The sequence below is a fragment of the Ambystoma mexicanum genome, chromosome 8 (assembly GCF_040938575.1).
Source record: "Ambystoma mexicanum isolate Mex_15411 chromosome 8, UKY_AmexF1_1, whole genome shotgun sequence".
Lineage (NCBI taxonomy): Eukaryota > Metazoa > Chordata > Amphibia > Caudata > Ambystomatidae > Ambystoma > Ambystoma mexicanum.
In genome coordinates this window covers 1,417,203,764-1,417,226,670 of record NC_090929.1, presented here as the reverse complement: position 1 = coordinate 1,417,226,670, position 22,907 = coordinate 1,417,203,764, and positions in this window count along the sequence as shown.

The window sequence follows — 22,907 nt, the reverse complement described above, 5'->3', positions numbered from 1 at the left end:
GGAGTCCACACATAACCCAGGATGGGTCAGTTTCCTTTGTAGCGGGGACTTACAAAATCAGTGGAGTGAAGGACCCCATTTGTGGGACTATCTCCTTGACTCCCTGTCTGTGACTGGCCCGAGGGCCTTCTGGGCTTTGAATTATTTGGTGCAGGCAGGTTTTTAGGCCCCCCCATCTCCAAATCTAAAATGCGGGCAACCTTTACCTCTGCCACCTTGGCAGCAGCAGGTGTGCTGGTTGATTTGGGGCTTTTCAGGGCATTATTTTTATTTTCTACCGGTTTCTGCACCTCATAGGTGCGGGTGGCTTGCTCAATGACCCAGTCTAAAGATCTTTTCTCGTGAAAATCTCTCACAAGCTGGGTCATTATGTATTTGGGTAAGGCATGGAAAAATGTATTAACAAATTATATACTGTCCGTATGCACCCTTTTTGTAGTCTGTGCAAAAGCACACTTCAATTCCTGCACAAATTCTTGTGGGGCCTGATCCTCCCCACATTGCAAATTGTAGGATGCCTTGCGCGCCTCTTGGGGATTTCTGTGAACAGAAAAATGTTTCAAGATGGCCGCCCTGTAGGTGGACCATCTTGAATGATTTTGGTCCTCCAGCCCCTCAAAGAAACTGGAGTATTCTGGGGAGAATGTCCATTTGACATACTGAATGCAGCTACTGCTGTCCTTCAAATGGAAAGTCTCCATCATTTGCTCATAAAGCTCCATGTGTTCCCAAACAGAATACTTGGCGTTCTTGTGATAAGGCATGATGACACTCCTTATTGCCTTAATCTGTTTTAAGGGGTCCTTAAGCAAGGCCCTTTTTGCCTTATTGGCCTTTTTTGGTTTGGGTGACCCTGGTCCGTTCATCCTCTGACTCAGAAGCAATGCTCCCAGAGGTGCCCGTCTGATCTTCCAGGCTCTCCCGGATTCTGCGAGCCTGAGAATGACTGGCAGAATGTGGGGACCTGGTCTCCTGTGTCCTGTGACGCTCAGAGGAGTCTTCAGATCCCTCCTTGCTGCCAGGATTTGATGGGTAACCCTCCCACTGACCTGACTGGGCAGAGGTTTTCAGAATGCCCTTAGAGGGCCTACTCTCCCGGGGTTCCCCACTAAATTGCACTGTAGTTAGGTGCCCATACCTGGATGCCCGCCCATCCATTCCTGGGTGGTACTGGCCTTTGAGCCCCATACTTTTGGCTGGATAGTAATCTGCCATCCCCGTGGCCCTGGGCTCATGTGCGCCATGGGACATGGGGGTGGCAGAGTCCAAGGACTGGGAGAGATGAAGGCCTCTGGTACTAGGGATCCTGAGGTTATGCTCAGGTGTTTCCCTTTCCCAGCGAACCTCATCTCTGTAACCCCCGGCTCCCTGTTGCAATGGAAGAGTCTGTGCTTTCAGCTCCTCCGTTAAGGCCTTACTAGACTCTATCAGTCTCTCCTGCATGCCTACCTGTTGCTGGAGCCTATCATTGTCCTGGCAGAGAGCCGCATTCTCTCTCTGTGCCTCCTGGTTGGTCCTGGAGTACTGGACCAGTCTTTGATGCAGGAGGGTTACCTCCTGAGTCCCATCCCTACTGGCCTGTTCTTTTCTTGCCAGAGCATCTTCCACCCTCCTGGTGTGATCTAACAAGTTCTGATGCTCTTTTTGGAGGTCACCCAGTCCCTGGAGGGCCAAGGGATTTTCTTCAATGTTTCCTTTTAATTGGCAGACTTCCTGGCCTAAGGTGTCCCTTTCCTGACTAAGAGCCTGCATCTGTGCCGCCAGGTCGTCCCTCTGCCTTTGAAAGGCACCAGCTTTCTGGCACTCTTCCTCAAATTCTGTCTGGGTATCCAGGTCTTTCAGAATCAGTTTATTGCTCTCCTCTTTTTCTCTATCCAATTGGCTTTGCAGGGTGGCTACCTGCTTTGTGCATGCCCTGTTGAAATCTATCTGTTGCTCCAGCTTTTGATGGCTCTGCAGTAGGGAGTCCAAACCTTCTTGGTACTCCTTCTGCAAGGCCAGAAATCTTGTATCCTGGTCGGACTTTTCCTGTTGCAGGATACCCATATCCTCTTTTATTTTAATGATATTCTGCCTACTATCATTTTCTGACTCCTGGCTCCTCTGAAGCCTCTGCTCGGAAGAGACCAGGTCTAATTGGGCCTTCTCTAATGCCATCAGTTGCCTATTTGTCAGATCTTGGCCTTCAGCACATTTGTCCTGTATGGCACCCATATATAAATATAAATATGCCGCTATCCTGAGAATCTTGTCGTGCTCATCTTTGGCTTTAGGGGCCATATATATTTCACTCAGGGCCACATCTAATAGACCCTGATCTCTGCATATGTCTGACCCTGTTTCAGTGATCTGGGGTGCGATTGCCTGCAACCAGACCGTCTGGTCCTGATGAGCCCACTCACCTCTCACAAATAGCTTATGTAAGAGGTGTTCTCTGGCTATTTTGATATCTACCAAGGTCATCATTCTGGAAATTGTTTTGCTTCCTGACTTACAGAAGTTTGTATTTTATTTTGCAAAACACACCCTTTTCTTAGAGCGTTCCTTTGAGGAGTGCTTTCACAGTGTAAAACAGCGTGTGATCTAACCAGATTTATGTATCCTGTCAGATGGCACACTGTATTATGCCGCACAAGCAGTAGTTCTAATCCAGATATCCCGGACGAGCCCCCAATCTGTTAAGTGACTTCAATTCAGCAATCCCACTAAGTCAGTGCCTCGTCTGGGACGCCCAAGGGAAGCTCTTATTTATATATTTTTATGACAAGTTATACTCTGGATGATAAACCCTTATATAACGCCCCTCTCTTTGAATCCCCCTGACCTCACTGAGCCGAGAAGTAGGTTTGTTTTGCAATTTAAAAGATTTATTGGAAAAATTAAACAATATATATATATCACACTTTTATAATAAATTAATATTTGATATCACACTTAAGAATATGACAGTGATCAACAATGGATAATATTACAATTGTACGCTTATTTAATTACTTAGGAGTTGGTATTGGAAGGAAAAGGTAACTGAGAATACTTTTAGGGTTTCAAGGAAATGCAATGATGAATAAATGCAGTACAGAAGTAAACTGATAGGGTTTCACGAGAGATAATATGTTCACTTTTCCCCTTGTGGCAATTCACTCCCCCCTATGCAATAGAAGGAGATGGAAGGAGAGCATACACTTTTCAGGAATACAAAGAAAATGCAATACAAAGTTCCAGTTCCCCCCAGCGAGCTTAGAGGAAAACAGGTATGACTTTAAAGCAGGCAAATCCTTTTAAATGTGGTGGCAATGAAGTAAAAATATGCTAAAAAGGCTTTTAATTCCCTATAGGAGGTTCAGGGTAGGTGATAGCTACTTTGAATTAGTTCAGGTCAGCACTATCAATGATTCAGGGATGGTTATCAGGTTGAAAACGGAATTCAATAACGGAAGCAAAAGACAGATATTTTTACATGTGGTTGAAATGAAGCAAAATGTCAATTTGCGGCACTTTTTTCGAGTGCGTCGATCCCGGTTATGGAGAAACTATAAGGAGTAGCAAGTCGGTTTAGAGCTTGCTGGAAAGCTTAGAATGTTAGCTTTCAAATGAAAGTTAAATCGATTTTCTGAAGGTAGTTTCTCGAAATTAAAGTAAACTTCAGAATGAAAAAAATGACACTTTTACAGCTTTGAAATGACAGAATGAACGCACGATTCCTATGATGCAGTTCTGGACAGGTTCAAATGTTTTGAATCAGATTATTTTAGACTAAGAGATTGGTTCTGGCACATTTCTAGCTGAGTACTCACACTATAAATTTGAAATAGGCTGTCAAGGGCTGGTCAGGTTTGGACTGGACTCCGGGCGGTTTCTGGTACTGGTTCTGCTCACAGCGATCTGGTCTGGGTCTACTAGCGGCACTGCTGTCTGGTCTCGGTCTCTGGTTCTGCTGGTCTGGATCAAGTGGATTCTGGATACAGCACTGCTTTCTGGGTACTGGCACAGGGTTCTTATGCCAGAATCAAACAGCATGCCCGGCTGTTGAATAGTTTGGTTAGGTTTGCTGGATGCTGAGGCCCGCTGAGAAGATTCCAGCTGTTTGGATTAGGCCTCTCTGCTTTAAGTTCTGGCTTGGTTCTGGATCTATCTGGAGTTGAGTTCTGGATCTTGAAGTCGTCCGGCAAAATGCTTCGCAAGAAAATGGAAAGTGAGTCTTGCCTGTCCAAAACAGTCTCTTTTTATGTGTTTTGAAAATGGGTGTGTGTGCGTGGGCATAACTAACCCTGCCCCTCACGACTTATCATTGGCCAAGCTCTCCTCTCTCCCTTGATTGGGGGAAGGAATGGAGCGTAATCAGGCATCAATTTTATGGCATACAGAAAGAACACTCCCCTTGTCAATTTGCACACAAATCTATTTTTGATCCAAATACATATTTATCTATGTACCATTTTTCTAATATTATATGTCCCGTTAACATATTTTCTGTAGCACCAAACCATCCGATCCGTGTATTTGTAAGATGTTGTGTCCACTTATGACAGAATTCTGCCCTTTTCATCAAGAACACAACCTCTAAACTTTTCCAGAATTTGCACAAACATGCACAAGGAATATGGGCATCAGATGATAAAGTGTCATATTTTTAACATACAGACATTCGGAGTAATACCTTATTTTCTGCTACTACTCCCCAGGACATACCACAGAGTCCTAACACCTCTTAAAATGTGCACAGAAAAATCACAAAATAATGATATTAATGATATAATTTTGACAAGTCCGTACTATGAATTATCCATCTTTTTAAAATTATGCTCTGGCCTAGAGGGGTGTGGTTTCCCAAAGCACATGGTGGAATTTCTGGTTTATCCACTTCCTCCAACTCAGGTTGCTCACAGAGGCACTGCTCCTCCCAAGAGGAAGCCATTTACGACCCCCTCCCAATTTAACATTTGCCTGAGCCAAGGAAGGCTCATTGTTCTGTTTCCCTGCTCCCAGGTGCTCCTCCCCTGATTCAATCAGAGAGTTGTAATCTCCTTTTGGTGGGAACAACATAAGGCAGCCAGGCCTGCGAATGCAGTTGCTGGGCAAGTTTCAACTCCTGTCGGGGGTAGTTGCCGGGCAGAATTCAATCTCTTCAAGCCAGGCTTCAGCCAAATGTCACTTTTGTTCCAGTTTTCTTCATTCAAATCAAACTTACAATTTTTACACATGCAGCTAGAACACTGATTTTAAGTTCAAAACGATGACCTTTAAACAGTTGCAACCTATGTGACACTCAAAAGTAGGTCACTCATTTATTTTAAACATTTCGATTTTAGTGGTTTTAAATCCAATTTCAGTTAAGCTGCTGACATCCACAGCTCAGCCAGTTTTGTTATAAACATTGCTTTAGGCTCTTCATCTTTCCAGATTTTGTATGCACACAAGACTACATTCTGCCAAATGTCTGCTGGTGTTCAGTGAGATTTTTGAATATCTTGCAATGTTTAAAATAGGCATTTTTAGCTTGCATTTCAGAGAAACAAATGGGATTTCAAAGCGCTTTTTTTTCAGCTAACAGGCACTGCTGTTTTTTCCTTTGGCACCATGTTTCACTCATGGCGCTTCTGGCCCATCACGCTCGCACTGGTGGTTGGCAGGTCAGGCGACCATTTTGGTGTGCGCAAAACTGTGCGGTTTTCCTGGATTCTGGCGCAAATGTGGGCTTTTCGGCCATCTTGGATTTTCTAAGCCCACCGCACCAAATGTGGCAGCATAATAACTTGAACGTGGGTGAAGACACCCAACAGGTACCAGTCAGTATATTCATGTTTTAATAGTTTATTTATTTCCTCTTCGACGTGATGCTGTGTATTAATTTGTATGCCCCGGTAATGTTGAGCGACAGGTTTTACCTTCGGGTTGATATGAAGCTGCACTTTCCGGTTCTTCAACTTGCCCAGACCTGAACATAATTTTGGGAATGCAGTCTCAATATCTTCTGCCCGAGAAACATACTTGTGAGCCATCAATTGGTATAAAATGTGGACAAGCCCCATGTCCACTGCTGTCTTAAAACTGAGTATGCATCCACTTTTTGCTTCACTCTTAAGGATATGTACTTGGACTTTTGCCACATGAGATTTGTGTGCATACGTGACTGATGTGACCCCTTTGCAAGGCAGCGGCGGGTTGGAGCCATAAGGGTAGATGTCTACCATGGCTTTCTTGAGTTTCAGAGGATTTGGTAACAGGTCATAGGCTTCTTCACTAATTATGTTGACGGTAGCTCCCGTATCAATGAGAAAGTCCATGGGCGTATTATTCACTTGAAGGTTAAGAATTGGGCTGTGTTGCGTTTCTGAGTCATTGTTCAGCACGTAGACGTACCCTTTCCTCTACTGATCATCTCCGGAAGAGGATTCACTGCTGTGTGGCGACTTCATTTCTATGTACTGTACATAACGTCTGCGTCTATTACACCTTGATGGATCCGTTGTCCTGCTCTCATGCCTCTGATAAGGTCTTTGATGTTCTCTTTCACCTCTCCCGGTCCATTTATGATCATTTTCTGAGCACCCTACACGTGGGCTGGTTGGTGTTGGTTGCTCTTCTTTGCTCTTTAAAAGTTCTTCATATGTTGGATTGAATCAGTGCATTTTTGCACATTGCTCTGTAGTGATCATAACCCCCACAGGCAGCGCATTTTTATCCCCTGGCCGGACATTCCCCCACATGAGGATTTTCATAGCCACATCTATAGTAGGTCATTTCATTGCGGTTTGGTATCAAATTGACAGATGACAATATTTTATTGACCACCTCATGAGTTAGGTTGTAAAATGACTTTGCTAAGGTTGCCTAACTGAGATTCCACTTCCGCTTCCGTACGGACTAAAGCCAGGATCTCATTGAGGGATCGTTGCTTCTGTAGTCTTTTTTGCTGAAACTTTGTGAGTCACACTTTGCTATTACTTGGTATTTTAGTGCCTCTTCATTTCAATATCTATGGAATTCATAATGTTTCAATTTAATTCACAGTGTAATTACAAAATTGTCAATAGACTCTCCTTTATCTTGTCGGGTGGTATGGAAGATATGTTGCTCATAATCAACATTGGTCAGTGGTGTAAAGTATTCTGTTAGTTTGGAGTGTAATTCAAAATATGAGGCAGTGGGCCTCATTATGTGTTTGGAGGTAGCCATGCCAGTTATACCGGGCCATTCCGACCTCGGCGGGCCCGGTAATTCCCCTTGCGCGGAAGCCGCAGCCGGTACGTCCCCATTCCCATTTGAACCCCCATAGGGCTCAATGGGAATGGGGAGGATGGTAGCAGCGGTACCGTTCATAACGGTACCATTGCTACCATCCACTTCTGCTCGCGGGTGCCGCTCTGCAGGCCTGGTCTGAACAGGCGTGCAGATCGGCACCCGCAATCAAAACTCTTATTGTGGCAATATGGTAACAACGGTGCCAGTGGCACTTACCTTACCGCCACAATCGTAATGAGGCCCAGTGTCAAGATCAATCAATTCTCCCACAATGTCTCTTACAGCAGGACCCACAGCCCTGGAGAGAGCGTTTTTGAGTCTAATATCATATTTAAGTCCTATTGTACCAACAAAGAATTTGAAATCACTAAGCCAGATAGCCCAGAGTGGCCCTAGATTACTGGTATCTGTATGATGGCATGAGGTAAGTGTAATACTTGTGTGCCTCCACTTGTTATGGTCTGCATTTCAGATGTCACAGCAGCCTCTGTTGTAGAGGTGGCTCTTTCTTCAGACATATTGTTCAATTATGTTAATTGGTATTTAGAATTGTTTGGTACGCATTGACAGTCTCAGGTTAGAACGGACAACACCACCTTTACTATTGAAGCTTCTTTCCTGACTGAGCTCGCTGTGTTTTAATTACTTTTTTGGCTTCACTCACTCTAAGGCCTTGTTGCGACTTATTCATTTATGTTGTCTTAATTTCGTTCACAAAATTCTTAGTTTGCAAAAATTTGCGTGCATGAGTAAATACCTTACTTATACATATATTTATTTTTCCTGAAGCATGCTGTTATTGAAGCATATGTTTTACAGCCATTCCTAAAGCAGTCGCCAATTACATGGCTTTGTGTTTTTTGTAACTTCCTTTTTTTCTTCTATATTAATGGTGCTGTGCTTCCTAAATACTCTGTTTTGACCAGGGAGGCACTACATGGCCTGCAGGTGCTACGAGCAGGGAGAGCGGCGCATTTCTTTTCTTTTTTTTTTCTTCTTTAATGGTGCCGGGCTTCCGGAATGACACGATCAGCAAATACCTGTCATTCTCTAAGCCGCCCGATACACATGGAGGCACGCCGACGCGCGTACTCAGTGCCCGACAGCACCATAGCGATGTGGAGGGGTTACAGAAGTCTTTTTCAGCTGTCACATTACGACGTGACAGTCTCATATTAGGAAACATCGGTGTGCATTAAATAGATGCCCTGTGCATTACATAACCTCAATAAACTAATTTAGCCACCCCCAGACATGCAAGTGTTCGCTGCGTCGGCCTTACGGATAATCATGACCCCACTGAAAATTAATTCCTAAATTAGTCTACATTTTCAGATTTCATTTCCATATACATGCAAACAAAACATACGTTTAAAAACACTATTTAGCTAAATGTTGATTCTACATGCAAAATGTTGCAATTGTTCCACAATTGGTCCTACGTATCCCTACTTACTGCACAGGAAACACATGAGCTATACTTTCTTCTGTCATTTATCTTGTACGGAATGTTAACATGCTAATTATAGGAACTTTGTGGTGATGCTGCAGTCTTTTTTCTTAAAGGGGAACTCAATTGTGGGAACTTATTTCACCAATTAATTTTGAGGCATTACGTTTGCCAAGTCACTAGTATGCCTGCTACATAAATCTGTCTTCACATATCCTAATAGTAGCATAGTATTACTATAAAGTAGAAACAACGACTAATAACCTGCGTAACATTAACATGTGTCATATAAAAGGTAGCAAAAAACATACTGTGATGAAATGGCAACTGCTCTGTGCTCTGCTGGAATACAAGGATTAATCCACCTACACATCCCTCACACTACTACAAACCAGCAGCGGCACGAATCACAAAGGTGATACCGGCACAGTCGAGAGGTGTGCCTACTTTGCCTTTTATGGTAACGTTTGCCGAGGGTGGGCTATACCCTTAACATTGGTGTGAATGTAAAGACAGTAGCAACTCAAACAGCAATAGTACAAGAATCGAAAATAAAGGCATGTCCAATCAAGACAAATCAAGTCTATAAAATGTATACTTTAATTAAACACACTGATATGCAAGGTAACTTTTTATCAAAACACTAGTAAAATCCCACCCCTGTGGGAAGAACATAGAAAATCCAGAATATGAGGATGAACGCACTTTGGGTAATGTAGCAGGGGTAAGAGCAAGAGTATGCAACAATGTCACTTTTAAAAGAATATATCTTTTAGAAACAGGTGCAAAAGGGTGTCTTATCAGTTTCTAGTGTCCGAAATGTGGATCATGGGGGCTGGAACTCACAAAGGTACCTTAGTCGCTTCTTGGTGGTTTGACAGTGTCAAACTGACTATGCTTCTCAGGACTGTGCGTGTGGGTAGTACTGGGTTCCAATGTGGTGAGTCACAGTGATCCAGGCAGTGATTTGTTCACAAGCCAGGTTTGATGTGAAGCTATGGGTGGTTTGATGTGTTGTTTGAGCGTGGCAGTTCAATGAGGCCACCGGGATCGTTGTGACAGTCAACCTATGGTTGAAGCGATGATGTTGGTTGGTGGTTTTTGATTAGTTGTTCGAGAAACTGAAATTCAAAGACATCAGCAGCAGTGGGCTTCTGGTTCGAGCCAGGCAGGTGATACACTCTACTGGTGTGATGTGGTGGTGAATTGGTGTCATGCAACGACACAGTGGTTTGAGGTTCAAAGAAATTGCCAAAATTCAGAAAACAGGCCATGGATGGATCGTAGGCATTCAAACCTTATCAACTTGATGATGGTTCTGAGTGGCAACACACAGGAACCCTGCTGCTTTGTTTTCTCTGGTGCTGTGATTCTCAATACAGGGGCTTAGGGACAAGAGAAGCCCATTTCTCTTTACTTGCAGCCTTGTTACTCTAGCCGGCATCTGCAGGAGTTCTTCGCCTCCAGTGAGGAGCCTGCATACCAATGCACCAGGAAGAGAATTCCGGTATTATTCCAACATCAGTAATCCCAAATGATCCCTGGGGATGGTTAGTGGACAGAGTTTGTCTTTGCCTTGGAGCACATGCCTTCTCCTCACAAGGGGAGGACTTTGGAAATGTTGCTTTCCCAACAGGGTCCAAATGAATGTTTCTTGTATTGAAGGCCCAAAAGGAATTCAAGAAGGTGTGGGACCTTCTTCGTCATTAAGCTAAAATGTCACAGAGGATTGGATAAAAGAATGCTTGCTTTAAGGAATCCAATCCCTGTCAAGGGAACAAGTCCATTTAATCTTCTTGAATCATACTCAAAGTGCTCTGCTCTGCACTTAGAGGAGACAGGAAGAAAACACCCTCAATGAAGACCAAGATGGAGAAACTCTTCCTCCAATCTGTTCTGCTTTGTCTCACTATTCTAACTCCAACCCCATTCTAGACCTGCAGTTTCAAAGGCCTTTTGGTGTTCAACACTCTGGTGTGAGGGTGGCCCTTTTGCTATGGGTTTGTCTCTTCGAGGCATGGTTCCAAGGAGCTCTCCTGCTGAGAGTTTCCTGGGCTGAAGAGAGGTATTACCCAACCTCCCAAAGAATCAAAGAGAGACAGCTTTCCTGCCTATTGTTTTTCTGTCTACAGCAGAGATAGGCTGTCTCCCTACAAGTCCAAATCGCCTTTCCATTGCTGGTCTAAGTTTAAAGCATTGACATGATTATGATACAAATTTGTATCATAATCATCCCCAAGGCTGTCTGGGGCCTGGGACCTCTCTACAGCCATTTTCTCTCCCTAAATACCTCCCTGCTAGAGTTCGTTGGTCCTCTAGCTCTAACTCTCTGCAGGTCAGATGCTTCTCCAAGCAGAGAGTGAAAGGTAGATCTCTTTCCTCAGCAGGAACCTCCCTCTGCAATGGCCTCCTTGCCCCCCTCAGGGTCCTGATGATAGGTCATTCCAAGTGAGAATTCTGAGGAGAAGGGTAGGGTTTGCCTCGCCGAGACGCCTTTGGTACCATCCCATGGGGCCTTGGGTACCGTTCCAAGGTGACTTGGCGAGGCAGACCCTACACGGTTCCTCCAAATTCTCGATCAGGATTACCTATCAGGACCCCAGGAATGTCATAATAGGACACTACCTTCTTACCTATCCGTGGCATCTATAATTTTTCAACCTGCAACAAGAATTATTCCTCACAGATAATTATCAGTGTCTAAACCCAACATAACTACGTGACCAAGTACAATTACATATATGTGGCATGAAAAAGACGCAGGAGGGTCGAAACACGTGTTGGCTGGAACTTTTAATAAAATATCTGTTATGAACACAACTACTACCCAGGGTCAATCCTTTGACAACAAATGTGACTTCTACGCTCTTTTCATTTTAACAACCCTGGGCCATTGTGAATAAGGTTCTACCCCCCGTTTCACTTTCACAAACTAGGGACGGAAGGCCACTGTCTCTCTTTGAACCCCATCACAGGCAACAGGGTACTTATACTAGCTCTATTTGTGATAAGCGCAGTGGACTACACATTTAAGTGCCCTCAACCCCCCAACATATATATATATACATACATACTTACATACATATATACACACAATCACATCCAACATGCACGCACTCACGCAAACATACACAAATTAAAATAAAAAAGGCGTCCTTCCCTGCTGCTTGCTTCCCGCTTCTTTCTATGCATTCAGCTCCTGGGTGCACGCCATGTCAGACAGGACAGGAGGCATCTACTTCGTGGTTCCTGTGTGACATGGTGCATGGCCTGGAGCCGCAGATGGAGTGCCGCCTTCCACGCTCCTGCCCTCAGTAAGCACAGGCCAGTCCTCACCCTGATTTAAGCCAGGCTGAGGTCTAAGGTGCTCCCCACCAGACATGCAGTGGTGGGGGCCCTCGCACTGGGCGTGGGGGGGGGGCTTTGACGGCACTAGCTATGCCATTGGACCTTGTTTTAGCTCTTCCTCTAAGTTAGGCGAAAAGAACCGACTATGAACTAACATCTTTAAGAATGAGCAAAACCAATACCACAAATCTTGAGCTAAAACATACCAAACCGTTTTGTCATGGCAGTGAAAAATGAATGACCACAGACGTGCCACAAAAATAAAGGTGGCTTCAGCCGTCACTGTTATAGGCTCAAGATTGTCGACATTGTCGTAGGTAAAAACAAGACAGAATGCATGTCTACCAGATGCACAATTAAAATAATGTCACTTAATCACATTAAAACTACACCTTCCATGGGACGCCCCAGTCTGCAAACACCATTATATATGCTCTCTCTTCTCTGGGCTCTGGGGTGCAGCTACATGGGTGCATCTGTTGATTAAACATTGGTAAACCTGTTTTACAAGGTCTGTGGACTAAGTCCTATGAGAGTTAGATAACGTGAGGCAGCTTAACCAGGCCTGAATATACGTCTAAGTATCATGAACCTTTTTAAAAAAATAATTTTCAGAGCTTCTTAACATATGTCCATGAACACATGCAACACATTCCAATGAACTCGCTGTGGCCTCAGAGCGGAAAAGCGGAACTTACATTTGGATAAACCCCGATAGAAACAAGCAGGCTAACACTATTCGGACAATGTAGAGTAAAACAAGAATCTCTGTGTAATGAATTTTGAAAGTGATCAAAGGTTTGGATAATGTATATTTCATGTGGAGGTCGGTTACTGGACAATGCAACACACTATTTGATGTAATTCTTCAGAACAGGACAACTGGGCTGTAACTGAAGACTTGCCACTTTGAGTCTCAGGGATTTCTTTGAAGCAGTTGCTGAAAGTAAGGTGACACCTTTCCGATGGCAGGAATGCACCTATCATATAGTACACACATACATCATTGTTTGTTGTGTTTGGCTACTTAATCTGTTCATATGAGACCACAACCTGAATGAAATGGTTGTTGCCTGCTGCTGTGATGTCATAGCAATTTACGTAGAAAGTGATTGCACACCATGATGCCACCTCAGCATGCTACCACTATTTTCCTGCCTGTTATCAACAGATAGGGTGACCCACCTTCCACATATCATGCAGGTTCTATGTAGATCTCGAGTAAACAGTGGAATGCAAAGGCTCCAGTGAGGCCTATCCCTATCAGAGCCCTGCTTGCTCCTCCATTCTTATGACCATCGCTAAGAGTCACAGTGCGGCTCGTTTTCTATAAAGACGTAATTTTACGGTGGGGAGCCATTACGTTTACACTGTAATGTAAGCGGCTCCCCGCTGCCAAATTTTTCTCATTTGCACTCCAGAGTGCAAATGTAAAGGGCAAAAGGCAGAGTACAAGCGTGTACGCCACCCTTTGCCCTTCACATTTGTACTCCGCAGGGCAAAGTGAGTAAACACTGCTTGACAATCTGGGCAGCATGCAAAGAGGTGCTCACACATTAAATGAAACTCTCCCTACATGCTTCAAGCCAGGGAGGGTTTAATTTCAACTGGGAACACTGCATCCCATGCGTGCAGTAAGCATGGTAAGCAGTGTTGCTAATTGAAATTAAGCCCTCCCTCACATGCTCCAAGTCAGGGAGGGTTTCATTTGAACTGGGAACACTGCTTACCATGCACGCATTAAACATGGTAAGCAGTGTTCCCAATTGAAATTAAACCCTATCTGACATTCGTTATGCTAATGTATATAGCATGCAGATATCACGGATCACCAATATCTGCGCCGTCAGTCATGCAAATCCATGCCGAAGCAGATGCTGGGGCATTTGTAGGCCGGAGAGGAAGTGAGCGGCGGAAACACCAGTTGTGATGTACCCCTCCTCTCCATCCTATAAATGCTTGAAAATGAGCTGTGGCATGAATTGAAGGCATACAAGTCTTAGGGCCTCATAACGAGTTGGGCGTTAATAGCCCTACCGCCAAACCCCTGGCGCTAATAGCGCGGGATCACGTGTTTGGCAGAACGGGTATTGCCCATTACCCACTGAGCCCATTCGGGAATTCCCCATTGGGCTCAATGGAGAATTTTCACGCTCTTAGCGCAGGCAGATTTACCGCCGGCGGTAATAGCACAAAAATCTTCGGCAGATTTCTCCCAGCTCAGAGCTGGGGATAAATCTGGCAGTAATAGCGCTACCATCGGATTTAAGGGTTACCGCCAAACTCATGATGAGGCCCTTAGTCAGGTCTTTTACGACTTATATTCACGTTATAGTTGAATTGAAAATGAGCTCGAGTGATAGTATGATTCCTGCACTACTGACTTCTTAATCATAACAAACCCAAGGCATGGGAAAGAATAATGGGTGCAGTGGTGTTGCAATCCCTTGCATTTCTTCACTTGCTTCTGCTGTCTTTGATGTTACTGCCAACCACTTAATGGAAAACACCCTGTTGTTGTTATCTACCATTGTACAGTTCTATATGTTGTTCTTCATCTGCTAATCTTATGGGATCACTCATGGAAACCTTGAACTTATATGATGATCCGAAGGTTGGATAAGAGAAATAATGATTGATTTCTGTTTCAAAATGGTAGGCTGTACTTTCTCTTTACCCCAGTTGGACTTGAATTTACTCCGTTTTATACAGTATAATTGTGACTTTAAGATTCTTTGCTCCCCACATCTATATACATGGATATGCTTTGATGGAAATTTGTAGACATATTTAACTTGCATATTTGCTAATGTTATATCAAAACAATATTCTCAATCCACAACTGTGAACCAGAATGCAGAGAGCCACACTTTTACTGATTGCCATTTTTACTCTCATACATATGTCATTAATAGAAGATCTTCATAGCAGAGTCTGTATTTAGAGTATGGCAGGAGAACGTTAAAATCACCCCCATCACAGCCATCTGGATCACCCAATTTAGGGGCAGGGTTTCTGCCAGCTCTACTAGTGGAAGCGCCAACTCCACTCTCCCATCCTCCTCCTCCTCTAAATCAAGCAAATAAAGCCATTAACAGATTAAGAGATGAGTTGAGGGGTGGGCAGTTTCCAGCTTGTAGTTTTAATTATAGGTTAGGTAGACATTAAAGTGTATCAAGTGATGATAGCATCACCAGTTTTAAGGATTAATGCAGAAAATGTACTTTATAGTAACCATGAGGGTTAAACAGATTCTTATAGCAAGCTGAACTGACTCCATTTTATTTCTAATCGTCTCATTAGGATTAATGGAAACCACTGCAATCAGCTGATCTGAGACATTGGTCACAGGCTGTCCATTGTTGTCTTCTGTGAGCTGATGGGCTTGGTTGCTCTTCAAGTTGCTCTAGAGAAATTCCTATTTTGCCACTTCTTAGGGGCTTTCTAAATGAACCTCACAAATGCCCATAGCACAGGTAGTGCTCAGCCAAACCTTCTCTGCCTCTGGGTAGGAGTAATGGGCCGGCTAATGGATCAGAGTGGGTAGAGGGGCAAGACCTGGGCTGGAGAGCTGATATCTGCGGTGCTGCAGACCAACCGTTCAACTCAAGTGCCTCATTGGCTGATGCTTTTTATTCTGGCCTCAGGGAATGGTGCATTGTCTTAATATGGTGCCACATCTGCACCTTTATTGCAGTTAATGATGTTGGTTTCAATGATGGACTCACTAACCCTAACCTATGGATGATTAAGATGAACCAGGATGAGGAGTAGAGGTGGGATACAGTTTAGAGCGGAAGACTGCCATAAATACATTGGGTGGTGGACATGTGGGGTCAATGAGGCTAGAGGCCATGAAAGAGTCCATTGAGGTTGACACCAGTGTTCCTTTATATCTTATATTAAAGGTTGCTTGTTGAAAAGCCCCAGGCCAGTGATCTTTCTTTTTGGATGTTGGTGTGAATGAGACCCATGTGGTGGGCTGTTTGATGCTAAGCTCAGAACATAGGACACCCTGGAGTTTTAGTTCACCCATGTGCAGTTCCAAAGGCTCAGTGAAGTTGGGTGGGGGCTACGGGACCTTGACTAACATTCTGGACAGAGGGAACTGATGGATGACAATAACAATGGCAATGCGCTGGGATTTCACGGCTGGCTTAAGCCCCTTTCCAACTCTGATCCAAGGAAAGAATCACTGAGCCAAATCTTCAATGCATTGCATCAATTTGGAATGACTAATGACTCCGAAGAAACAGCAAGGGGGCAGTTTCAGGTCTGCCACTGCAATCCTGTGCTGGCAGTTTCCTGCCATTGGCAGAGCCAGAGGGCATGGCCTGACAGTTTGTGTGGCTAAAGTATCTCTGCCTGGCCCAATGCTGCGTCTTGGCCACGACTGGTTCTTTTAATGAGGAGAGTTGTCTGGCACGCGCCCGGGGCGGCCGAGAGGCAAACCAGATGGCTGGTAAAGTATTGCCAAATCCTGGCAAATCCCCTCTCTTCACTGCACCAATGATCATATGTGGATGTTTGAGTTTGGAGAGAAGCGGGGGCACGTGTTTGCAATGACCAAATGATTAATATTGTTTCTTATGCAACACATTGTGTGCTTAAAGGGTTTATGTCTCAAATAAACATGAAACAGGGCGTGCTGCACATATTTTCTTGACATGTCAATGAGGCAGCACGCATGTGCCCTTGCCGAATGCATACATTCCAATGAGATGTTTTAACAAGTTTAATGTGTTTTCCTTCTCCAGGGATGTGGACCAGATGACATCTTGCTGAGAGTGTTGCTTACTTTTAATCGAGGTTGCCCCCTCTCGCAAGTGCTCTATTGAAACTCACTGTGTAGTTTCCCCAGAAAACCACCAAGAAAGGTGTACTTTTTATCAGCATCTTTTGTAATTGTGAAAGTGGGCACCACCTCGTTACAATAATGCATGTAGTAGTATATGATAATGATGTATTATTTATATAGCGCCTTAATCCAAAGCGCTTTGCAGAGCACATATTTACATACAATATCACCCAATCGAAATTGGTACTCATTTATCGACCCCGGAAGGATGAAAGGCTGAGTTGGACTTGCCGGGATTCGAACCTGCGACCTGCAGATCACGCTCAGATCGCAGCAGCGAGCGCTCAACCCGCTGAGCTATCTTAATGGCAGCCATCAAAATACATCAATCAGTATTTGGTGCATACCAGATCCACACAGCACATTGGGGAAACATGGAACCAAGAATATAGCTGAGGGAACCTCCCACAACGGGGTAGCACCCTTGCAGCTGAACACTACTACAATTACTAAAAACATGTGTGTGACTCAATGAAGCTTCATCAATACTCTTCTTAATTTTCAAACATCTTTATTAATGTCTTTCCATCTTTTAAAATCTGACCAGTCGGGGAGTGTTGGCCAATGCATTTCGGACTATGCAGTCCATCTTCAGGGCATCCAACTGTAATTCCCATGTACATTACTAAGTAGCAGCAGTGAGCCCTGATCAGCACGTTTTTCTACACGATGCGGGCAACGCAAGCAGAGTTCAGATGATACCAGCAGGGCTGGCGACGACATGAGGCTGCCGCAGCAGGGTCAGAAGTAGCACAAACAGGCAGCATGACTTCATACAGCTCCCTGATTCTACGCCGGTGGCAGGGCCACGGTGAGAGCAGTGCAGCAAACATTTCTGTTAGGAAATGGACAGGGCCCTTTCTGAGTAGGGCAGCTCTGTGCCTGGAGAGTGCCGACAGAGTGCAGAGCTGTGATTCCTCCTGGTAGAGGAGGTGGGGCCAGAGGTTCCCAGGCAGGAATGCCACACTGAAAAAGGAAGAAGGTAACTGAAAGTAGGGTGTGAGGTGCAACATTGGTGTTGGACATTTTTTCTGCAGTGCAATTATGGCATTTCCTTGAATATGGACGATAAAAGGGATAAGAAAACCAGACACAGTTCCCAAAGACCCCGTGGGCAGGAGGTATCCCAGAAGCCAATGGGTAGGCTTAGTGACATTTTGATAAAAGGAGGAACACAATGAAGGGGGTCCCAACGAAGCTCTTCAACCTCTTCTTATTCTATGTCCTGCTGCAAGTCTTCCTCCTTCTCTTTGTTGGAGTCGAGGGATATTGCTCTCAGAGGGTGCTGTGTTGCAATGGAGACTGCAGGGCATCATAGCACACCGTGGAGAGAATTTAGATTTCCTCCCCCTGTTGCCCATCCTGCCTCCCAGTCCAGGCACCATAAAAGGTGGAGGTAGCATGCTTGACTATCATTGGACTATGATGTTTCAGGTGTCACTTTGTGGGAGGGGGCAAAGGTTGACAACACCACCATCCCTAAATTCCTCATGAAGATGCACACCATGGAAAGGGATGATCCGGTCCTGGCCACATCAATACAAGTGGACCCGGGTCTGTTGATTTGATTGGACGTACCGTGATATCTGACGAGGAAGCCACACCATCAGATTCAATAGAACGCAAAGTTGAGGGCTCTTTGAAAAAATATTTTGCAGGTGTAAGTCTGGTGCAGCAGTCTGCTGGCTGCATATATAGAGTGTGTGGCAAATTAATTAATTTATTTATTTATGTATTTGATTTCTTGTACGGCGCCACATGCCCTTGGGCCTCAGGGTGCGAGCAAGACAGTAGACACAAAAGACATTACAGACAAGAAACATAAGGGTATGACGCAATGTGGGGCAAGAAAGGTCAGAAACAGTCCATGATCACATCAGGAGAAAAAGATAGTTGAGGACGCAAAGAGAACTGGGAGTGTCAAGCATTAACCAGTAATCAGCCCGAAGAGATCGGTTTTCAAAGCTTTTTTAATCCTGAAAGTGTATTAATAGTCCTTATTGTAAGTGGGAGGGAATTCCAGTCTCTTGGTGCCCTCACCGGGAAACAACAGCTTCCAAATTCTGCCAACTTAAAGCAGGGTTGTTTAAGCTTGTAGGAGTCTCCCGAGCTTAGATGATGGGCCAGAAGATCAACAGACAGTAGATTCTTCAAGTAGACTGCTGCAGTGGAGGGCCAGCATTTATAGGCCAGAGACAGGATCTTATGTGAGATCCGGAATACCACAGGAAGCCAGTGCAACGCCTTCCTGAAGTTGGAGACATGATCATATTTATGTAGGACAAAGACAGAGTGAACAACATTATTCTGAACAAGTTGTAACGATTGCATGTTAGTTTTAGTGGTACCTGACAGAAGTCTGTTGCAATAATCAAGCCTTGAATTAATCAGGGTTGAAGCCACAATGGCTCTATTTGCAAAGGAAATATACGGCCTAATCTGATTAAGAAGTTTGACCACATACCCCCAAGCTGCTCGGGTGTAAGACACATGGGCTTTCATGTTAAGCTCTGAGCCCAAGTGGACCCCAGTGTTTTGACGCTGGTAGACACTGGTATAGAGAATTCAGCAATCTTAAATCTTTGATAGGAAGAGTCAAGTTTATTCAGCCGTTGGGAAGTAGCTACTATAAGTAGCTCCCTTTTGGTGTTGTTGAGGGCCAACACATTTGCTATCATCCATGACTGAATGGCCATATAAATGGCATTAATGCTTGCAGAGCCCTGTTCAAAGTCCCAGGATAGCTCTCAAAGACCACCTGGATAACATCAGCATAGTTTGTGTACCAGACACCCAGATGGTAGAGCATGTCAAATAGAGGTCATATATAGACATTAAATGGAGACAGGGAGATGCGCAAGCCTTGGGGTACTCCTGCATTGATGACATCTGGGCCTCATTGAGCCTCCTCCACTGCCACTCTTGCTATAATCGAAGGCCGAGAAAGGATGCAATCCAATCTGAGGTCCTTTGAGAGCAGCAAACTATATCCTTCAACCTGTCGACAAGAATAGAATGGTCGACAAGGTCGAAAGGCCTCTGAAAGGTCCAGCAGCATCAACAAGGCTGGATGACCTCCATCCACTATACCTGCCAGCGTATTTTTCAGATCTAATAAGGCTGTCTCGGTCCCATGGCTTGCCCTGAAGCCTGACTGGTATAATCCCAAAATGTTATTATGCTCCACAAAATCCCAGAATTGAAGATAGGGCACTCCGTCCAGGATTTTAAGGAGAAAGGCGACATTTGTAATAGTCTGATAGTTTTTGCCTAACGATGGGTCCAATTATCTCTTTTTCAAAAGAGGAGTAATCCAGACTTCTTTAAGTTTAGATGTAACCACTTCCTCCAGCAATGAGAAGTTGACCATCTTGGTAATCCATTGGGTAAGAAATGAGATGGATTCCTTAAGGATGATTGAAAGACTTATATCACCCCTGCAAAGGGTAGGTTTCAGATCGGTCACGATTTTTTATATCTAGATTTCTGTGCACTGTTTGAAATTAAACTCTGCTGTACAGATGTTCATAGAGGAATCAGAGGTAACGATATTCATTTATGATGAAAATTGCTGTTTCATCTGGATATTCTTTTTATGACCCAGAATTGTGTTTGCAAGCTCATCCTGGATAGATTGACACCATCTAGAATCCTGGGTGATGATATATATTTCCCTTCAACCTCTTTAAGGTCTTTGAGAGTTCTCAGGATCCTGATTTGGCATTGCATATTCTTTGGTCAAAATATCTTGACTTTTCAGCAATAATAACTTTTATATTGTTGTTAAGTGAATCTTTATATTTTGAGTGGCTTTCAGAGGAAGGATTTTTACACCTGTTTCTTTCGCAACTCCTCTTCTGTAGTCTAGATGTGAGCATGGCATCATTGAACCAGGCATTTTTAATGTTTCTGGTTTAAAGGCTTTGATTTTTTCAGGAGCCAGTGTCTCAATAACTTCATTAATTGCAGTTGACAAGTGAGCAACCAAGGTGCTAACATTCTCAAACGAGTCTGGGCTGGATAATTTATGTTTTATTAGATCTATAAACCTGGTGCTTGAGACATTCCTAAAATCCTGTGATTTATTTAGGATTCTAGGGGTGTTATTCAGACGAAGACGAATGGGGGAATCGGGTAGGCAGATGGTAACGGTGACAAACTGATGTTTGGACCATGGGCAGAGGAAACATGTTGGCCTAAGGACCTCCAGTTGGTGTATAATAACCCAGTCAAGGGTATGGCTTTCTTGATGAGTGGGTTCCTTTAACCATTGGATGTAGTTAATGGAATCTAAGGCTTTAAGTAAAGATTTAGCAGGCTTCTGTTTCTGTTCTTCAGCCCAATAATTAAGGTCTCTGAAGATGATAATAGTAGACTTGGGCTTGGTGATGTTATTAATAAGGGCTAGAAACTTTTCTTCAAAGAGAGGCAGCTCTTTGGCTGGCCTATGGAGGATTAAAATAGCAACAGAAGTGTTAGGACTAGTTTCTATTTTAATAAGAAGACTTTCACAGCCTTCTATAGCAACATGTGCAACCGTATGGGCGGCCAGGGCTTTCCTTATAAGCAATGCAACACACACTCCCTCTGATCCGGTCGGTCTGCCTGTAGGATGTTAAATGTCTGAGGGGTGGAGGTAACGGCTGCCATATTTGTTGTGTTACTCAGCCACATTTCTGTAATGCCCATCACATCAACATCAGAGGTGGAGATTTAATCCTCCACCTCCAGTCCATGTTTGACAAGGGAGCGTGTGTTGAGGAGGCCTATTTTTAGAAAACATGACATAGAGTCTTTTGGCATTAATGAGAGGGTAGGCATTTGCTTATCCAGTGCTTGATTTTTATCAGCAATGAGTGACAGAGTTGTTTGACTTTTTACTTCAACTAGCGAAGACGGTAGGCAGGTGGTAATTAGGGAAGCACTATCCCTTCCAGGATCGTTAGGATGCAGCATACTAGAAACACTGAGGCATGCAGAAGGTTGTGAGCACAGATAGTTGTAATTGTACCTCACTACGAGAAGGGAGTCCAGCTCTGGGCTCCCAGACACAAACCAGCTCCTACTCCGATGCGCCGGCGCTGACGTGCCACCAGGGTCTTAAGTACCCTGTGGGAATCAGGGAAATGGAGTTCCCAACAACATTTGCAGAGTCTTGCTACAGCGTGAAAGAGTGTAGCAAGAAACTGACAGCGCACGGTGAGCGAAAAACAAGCAGCAAAAATCAAATATGGATGTTCTTAGATACTCGTGCACCGAGGCAATGCTGCTGTAAAGGTTGCAGAAAACAGCAGTCTGGTGCCAGTATTCAATGGTGAAACAGAGTTTTTTTTAACACACTATAAAATAATAATAATGGCTGGCTGGCTGAACTATATTAAGCAGACTCAAAGGTCGGTCAGGCACACTAATGCTAAAAAGCACATTCAGCTAAGTTCAGCTAAGTCAAGAATAGTTAAGCAATCACAGTAGTACAAAGATTGGCTTCTATCTACAGATCAACATTAACATGCAGACCATCTCCATTCATGCAAATACCTAAAAGAAATTCCGGCAGGCCTTTAAATACTTTAATCAGGACAGTAATTGTACACATACTACATCATTGGTCCCCATCGAATGATCATCTGGAATCTCTCTGTCCCCTCACCTGGTCTATCAGTCAAGTTATGGAATGGTGGTTGGACTCCAACAATCTCAGGAAAGGAGTTCAGTTATCCCCTCCCCTGTTCAGGGTTGTGACTACGGATTCCAGTGCAAATGTGTAGGATGCTCCCCCAGGGAACCAGATGGCTTGGGGTACGTGGGGCAGGGGGGAGATGATCAGCTTCTCGAATTGGAAGGAGTTAGCAGGGATCGCTCAGGCTTTTAGGTACTTCCAATCCTACTTTCTAGTTTGTGAAGATCCAGATGGCCAGCAAGGTTGTCATAGTCTATGTAAACCTGGGGGGGGGGCAGGGTCCCCCTAATTGACATGTTTGACCATGGAGATGAGCTGGTGGGTGGAAA